Below are 7,424 nucleotides of genomic sequence, written 5' to 3' on the forward strand. Positions count from 1 at the left end.
GCATGGAGCACTGTTGTTTTTGTAAGGAGTTCGGACGCACTGCAAGAGTGTTCTAGCTGTATAGATGTACAATTAGCTAATAGACAAGCTACCAGAAGCTGGTGCTCAAGAAAATAATAGTATAATTCCTGGGTTTTGTCCAACCAATAAAACTTACTGCATTCTTGCCACCTCTTGCAATTTTATTGTGAAACTTGCAATATTTGGTATTTTGCTTAAATCCCAAGCTCCTGGAGTCAGGTGATTACCGGAGATTCTCAGCTTTCTTTTATAAAAAGTAAGTTCGTAGCCCTGGTTGTGGAGAAAAACTAGAAAACGTGGCCTGACCACATCTTAAAGGCTCAGGAAGAACCCCAAATGTATCATTTCAAAAAAAAAACAACAACTCATGATTTTTGAATGGTTAGGGTTGGCAATACAGTGGCGTTGTGCACCGCAAATGGCTTCTGTTGTAGAGGTCTACACATCAGCTCTTCATAGGGTGTGGCTGCAGAGACCAAAGGTCATTTCCACTGTGGAAGGCAGGGCTCTGGATTAGCAGCAGCTGCTTGAGTAAAGGAATAACTGAATTGTTGCACCAAGTGAACACTAGCACCTATCTGAGCAGGATCACTCCTTAGGGAGGGAGACAGCCAGGGCAGTCGTCTTGGCCCAGCTGCACAGGGACTGGACGAGGGGCTATCTCTGTGCAGCGCCTCATGAAGTGCAGCACTGGGAAGTCTACAGAGACTCTGCAATGCGTGAAACAGCAGTAAACATGACTGTGGGCAAGTCACTTCACCTCCACAGGTCTCCGTTTCCCCATCTGTAAAATGGGGATATACTAACTATCTAGCAGACACGCTGATGTTGCAATAATGCAACGCATTTTGGCCTTTAAAAAAAAAGCAGGGGGTTCTGTTCATTTCTAGAACGGGAGGGGACTGTAGCTATGGGAGGTTGCAGCAGCATCTCTATTCCAGCTAGCGTGGGGGGTGAGGGGACGCACTCATGTGGGGATTCCCAATCACTGGACACAGGCAGGCATGGTCTGGGAGTAGAACTATTTGTAAATTTTCCATCAAAATGGCTTTCTCATCAAAATGGACACTGTCCATTGGTGGGGAGGAGGATGGGATTGTGAAAAAAAATCAATTTTCAGTAGCTGAAAGGCAAAACAAGTTTTTGATTTGTCAATTTATTTCATTTTTCTAAAAAAAATTTCATGCGGGAGGGGACCCCCCCACCATTTCCTGATCAATCTCATCCAGTACTTCCCTCTTTAGCAACCTATTCACATCCAACACAGAGCGCACCTCGCAGGCCCCATCGGCTTCATTGACCCCGTTGTTCCATGCAGCCTTATCATGGCATTTGCACAATGCAGGAAGATTTTGTGGGGTGTCCTTCACCAAGGGGTAGATTTCACCCTAGTTTATTAATCAAGGCCAGGTGGCTAGCAGATATACAACAGAAGCTGCATCATGGTGGTAGTGGCCCTCTAGAAAGAAATTGGCTTTCATTAATCGCTGCTATTAAAAGTAATAAATTGACAAAAATACATTCAAATCCTAACTATTGCCATTTTAAATACAGCAGATTTCTCTCAGCATTGAAAATACATCACTTGTCGGTCCTGTTTATTGGGTACAAATATTTTCACACGTGCTCGAACACAAAAATCATACACTTCTTATATCCCAGGACATAGTGTTACACACATTTTTAGTGTGCACTATGAATTACACATTACCACCTCCAGTGTCCCTTCTTTATGAACCCAGCACCCCCTCTGGTGGTGAATTTGAACAATTGCAATGAGATAACTGATCCCTTCAGAGACCATATGGTCCTTGCTTCCAGAGGAACGCAGCTAAAAATCTAGCAAAGCTTTTAGGTCAAGACTTTTCCAGGTAGTGGATTTCCACAAGCTAGCACGATAAACAACTCTCTCCCCCACTGCAAGTCAAATATAGGTGTATTTTTAAAATAAAATTAAACTGTAGGGTGCATGGGTGACAGACACATTGGAACACTTAAAATTACATAATCTTACTTTAAGTTTTTTTCTCCTGCTGATAATAGCTCATCTTAATTAATTAGCCTCTTACAGTTTGTATGGAAACTTCCACCTTCTCTGTATGTGTATATATATACATATATATATATATCTTCTTACTATATGTTCCATTTTATGCATCCAATGAAGTGGGCGGTAGTCCACGAAAGCTTATGCTCTAAAACATTTGTTAGTCTCTAAGGTGCCACAAGTCCTCCTGTTCGTTTTGCGGATACAGACTAACATGGCTGCCACTCTGAAAAATAATCTTACTGTTTGTTCAGAGTTTACTTATGGATGAAACTTTGTGCTAGAATATATAACAGATGCTGTAGGCATCCATTATGTATTTTTGCAATTAGCAGACAGTCCTGGTACATTTCTTGAAGAACATACATAATTTTGTGGGATGTTTATTGCTGGGAGCTGCCTCCTACCCCTGGCAAAAGCAGCATCCCAGATTCATGGACCTTTTACAAGTCACATACTATAGGCAAGATAGGTGGCCTTCTTGCTGAAGAACATTTGAAGCCCTGACATCAGCATTATGGGGAGTTAGTCAAAATTGGTTTCTTTCTTACCATGGAAAATTTAGGTGAAAACAGGGCCGGGGGGGGGGGGGGGAAGGGAGTTTCTCTCTGTCTTGCAGGGAAGTTGTTGCTTTCTTCAGCAGAAATTCAAATGTCAAAACATTTCAGCCAAAATTCAGGAAGTTTTGATTTGAAAATGCTCCCACAGTGCCTCATGGTCTCATTGCCTCCTATGGTCTGGCCTCCTTCGTTTGGTTGTCCCCCTTTGGGTGAGGGTGGTGCATCATGGGAGACCCTGGTCATGGCGTATCATGGAAGGTGTAGTCCAGCCTGTTCGATGAGGAGACTGGGGAAATATGAGGCACCGGCACGACATCTCTCATGATGCACCACGGCAGCATTTCCAAACAGAACTTTTTCGGTGTGGGGCAGTCAGCTGATTTCAATGAAAAAAAATCAAAATTTTACCTTCAGCTGAAAAACCGTTTTTGTTTTTTGTTGTTGTTGTTGCAAAGCCATTTCAATGGAAAATTCCAACCTAGTATAAGGAAAGCAAACTAGGATGGCCAGAGAACAGGTGGGAGTTCACGGGATTCTAATGCCCGTATTAGAGACGTGTAGCCATCCTCAAGAAGTAAGGTGGCTTGGTCTTTGGGAAGGATGTTGGCCAAGTGGTAACCTGGTAAACCTCTCCACATGATCCATTGAGTGCAACCCAATGAGGCTAAAGGAGGACCACCTTCTGTCCTCCTAATCATAAGTAAGGAAATGCTACAGCAGTACATGGAGTGGGAAAGATGTCCTGTAGAAAAGTGGGTGAATGTACAGCATGAAAGCAGCAGTTTACAAAGTAAATTTAGGCACCTGCAAATGTAATGGTCTGATTCTCAGGGATTTCCCAGCACTCACAGATTCAGACGACACCCCAGGGAGCTGTAGATGCTCAATGCCTCTGAAAACCAGGCTCCTTTGGTTTAGGTGCCTAACATCAAGAATCCCAGGTCATAAATTTTGGCCTAGCTTCTATAAAAGTCGCTTGTTTTGCTTAAACAAAAGGGACTTATCCAACAGAGAAAAATATGGGATGCGGGAACCAGAGGTGAACAAAAAACAAACAGTGCAGGAAAACTGCTATATGAAGAATACTGCAAAATACAAGTTCTGCTTGGTTAGACCAGCATAACACAATTAAGGCTTCTGTTTATTCCAGTTTTAGCATACAGTTTAAGGCCAGAAGGGACCACAAGATCATCTAGTATGACCTAAAGGAGGTTTGGGAGCTACCAAAGCCCAGCATTGAACCAGAGACCTTTATATCTTCAGGCTAATGCATGCTCAACTGAGCTATGCTTTATGTGCTCCTGTGATTGAAAGGTGTGATCTGAACATGGTGTAGAAAATCAGGAGCAAACAAGTGTCTCATCCCAGCTTTGGCAATGATTCATTAGATCAGCCAGACTGGGTCAGACCAATGGTCCATCTAGCCCAGTGTCCTGTCTTCCAACAATGGCCAGTGCCAGATCCTTCCGAGGGAATGAACAGGACCAAGCAATTAATGAGTGATCCATCCCTTGTCCAGTCCCAGCTTCTGGCAGTTGGAGGTTTACAGACACCCAGAGCATGAAATTGCAACCCAGACCATCTTGGCTAATAGCTCATTGATGGACCTATCCTCCATGAATGTATCTAATTCTTTTTTGAACCCAGTTATACTTTTGGCCTTCACAACATCCCCTGCCAACACGTTCCACAGGTTGACTTTGTATTGCTTGAAGTACTTCCTTAGGTTTGTTTTAACCAGCTATTAACTTTATTGGGTGACCCCTTGTTCTTGTGTTATGTGAAGAGGCGAATAGCACTTCCTTATTAACTTTCTCCACACCAGTCATGATTTTATAGACCTCTTGCATATCCCACCTTAGTCATTTCTTTTCCAAGATGAACAGTCCATCTTTTTAATCTCGCCTCATGGGGAAGCTGTTCCATAACCCTTAATCATTTTTGTTGCCCTTCTCTGTACCTTTTCCAATTTTAGTACATCTTTTTTGAGATGGAGCAACCAGAACAGTATTCAAGGTGTGGGTGTTTCAGATTTAGACAGTAGTATTATGATATTTTCAATCTTATTAGCTATCCCTTTCCTACTGGTTCCTAACATTGTTGGCTCGTTTGACTGCTGCTGCTCATTGAGATGTTTTCAGAGAACTCTCCATGATGACTCCAAGATCTTTCTTGAGTGGTAACAGATAATTTAGACCCCAACATTTTGTATGTATATCTGGGATTACGTTTTCCAGTGTTCATTGCTTGGCACTTCTCAACATTTAATTTTGTCTGCCATTTGGTTGTCCAGCCATTGAGTTTTGTGAGATCCCTCTTCTGAAGCAGCTTTGGACTTAACTATCTCAACTTCTTCAACCAGAGTGAAATTCACCCCATGCAAAGTGCCAACACAAGTCTTAGATATCTCTTCAAATCTTATTTTAGAATCTTATGTAATACAGAGGGCTTCACTTGGTTCTCCACACAGATATAAATTTCATCTTCATTGAACACTGACTTGACAGAATTCAACAGAGTTATTCCAGATATAGGCTAGATTAGCACAGAAAGCGTTTTGAGACTTTTTGTTACTATTATTTAAACAGCAATGACTGTGCTCAGAGCTGCACACAGGAGAAAGACAATCTGAGCCCAAAACAGCCTACAATCTAAATGAAAGCCTAGTAGAATTTTAACACTGACTACAATGAATGGCCAGAAGAGGGACTAGGCCTGAAATAATGTAGCATTTTACCAAAAATTGTAAATATGTGCCATGGATTTAACTTCCAAATCACTTTACAAGCAACGACTGCTTAAATTTGTGATGAAAATAAGTATCGTGCCACTACTAGGGAGTCTCTTTACGTAAGGTGAGGAAGACTGCAACTGTTTAACTGTGTATGGAATCAATACACCATACCTTAGGAAGGCATCGTAGAATACAATCATATCTAAATGAAATTAGAGAGGAAATTTAGGTTGGAAGGATGTAATTACCTGTGTTGGAAATGAGAATGGGCCTCAGCATTGGCACCTGTATGAGTGTGAGATAAATATTACGCACTATTTCAGGAGTGGTCATGACCTCAACTGTGTCTCTAGAAGACCACGCCTGCAGCACCCCTCCTGTCAATTTGAGGTGTTGATTCTGCATTGAATAAGACAAGCAGATCATCGCCTAATGAACCACCAGTACCCCCTTCCTGCAGTACTCATGTGTTCCCTGAGGGAGTCTGAGGTCTGCTATACATTCAGGTTTGCCGGCATAGCTATGGCTTTTATGGATGTGGTTATTTGCCAACATGGCTAATGTGTAATCTTGAATTATAATGGCAAAAAAAGTCCTTTTTCCAATATAGCTTATTTTGCTTGGGGAAACACACAGAAGCTATACCAGCAAAAGGACTTTTTTGCCAGTATAAACTGCATCTACTCTGGGAAAGCTGGTCAGTATAACTATATTGGCAAACCTTTTCAGTGTAGCCAAGGCCTTAGACAGATACAGCTTCACATCTGAGATCGGCCATGGTCCCCAGCACAAGGAGATGGCTGAAGCCACCACTTATGGAGTCTAACACAGATTGTAGCGTCGAGCCCAAGGGACTTAGCGGTATACTGTCATGCTGCTTTTTCATACTCATAGATTAAGTGGACTTCATTGAACCATTCAGCAGAAGATTTTTTTTGACACACTATTTGAGTGTCACATTTCCTTTGCTACTTGCAGAGAAACCCACTGTCTTTTCCATTTTCTGAAAAAGAGCAAACACTTTCATTCTTCAAAATAGCCACTCAAGATAAGGGCACAAATCATTTGTGCTGGCTCCACCTTATTTTCCAAGAGCTGTCTTCCTTCAGTAGCTATTACAAAAAACAAAAACTACACACACAGGAGTTTGTACGGTATGAGCGGCCCAAATCAGTATTTGCTTTAGGGTTAAATGGTTAATCGTGTGTAAAGAAGGTTTCGGACAAAAGCAAACTTTTGAGCACATCCCTCTATCATGTGTCCAAGGGAAAGAGAAAAATTCTGCTATTGCCAATAACTACAATAATAAACCTAATTACAAAATGGGCTGGAATTGCTACTCCTGGTTAATAAATCCACAGGAGCTATTCCTTCTTCAGGAGTGCCTCTGTCTGTCTTTATCTCATTCAGTACTATAGCCTCAGCCCAAAGTTGAATTTGCCATGGCAGCTTGTTGGAATCTAAAGGGACTTGGATGATGAGTGAAGACACCCAGTGAATTGTGTGCCTCCTGATGCTTCATTTAGAAAGTTCTCTGGCACGGTATATACCGGAAAAGATATGACAGACACTGTCTATTTGCTTTTAGACTAACAGGTAAACATCTGAAAACTAAGCTTCCAGGAAGGCTTAAATCCTATTTATGATGTAGGATTTATGACTCTAGGAGGCTTTCCGTTTTAATGCACAGATCTTGAGCTGCCTTTTGGTTCTCTCGCTCTCATTCACTTCAGTCCAAGCACAATAGATTGTGGTTTGCTAAACATACAAGGAACATGGACGTACACCCATGCAATGTCTGCTATGTGCCAATTTAAAGCTTCAACAGGCTCACAGGAGCATTTCTGATCTCATTTGCACAGGAGAAAACACAGAGTAATTCATTTATGAACAGACTATATATTATATAATTAAAAGTATCAAGTTTATTATATTGGTATTTAGTTAACAGCTTGTTATGGGACAGTAGATCTCCCTCACTTGTGTCAGTGAAAGGGAGTGTGCCATGAAGAGACTGATGGACGGTACTAGAATTAATTGAATACCTCTCCTTTCCTCTTTC

Source organism: Caretta caretta, chromosome 8 (genome assembly GCF_965140235.1).
Source record: "Caretta caretta isolate rCarCar2 chromosome 8, rCarCar1.hap1, whole genome shotgun sequence".
In the NCBI taxonomy this organism is placed as follows: Eukaryota; Metazoa; Chordata; order Testudines; family Cheloniidae; genus Caretta; species Caretta caretta.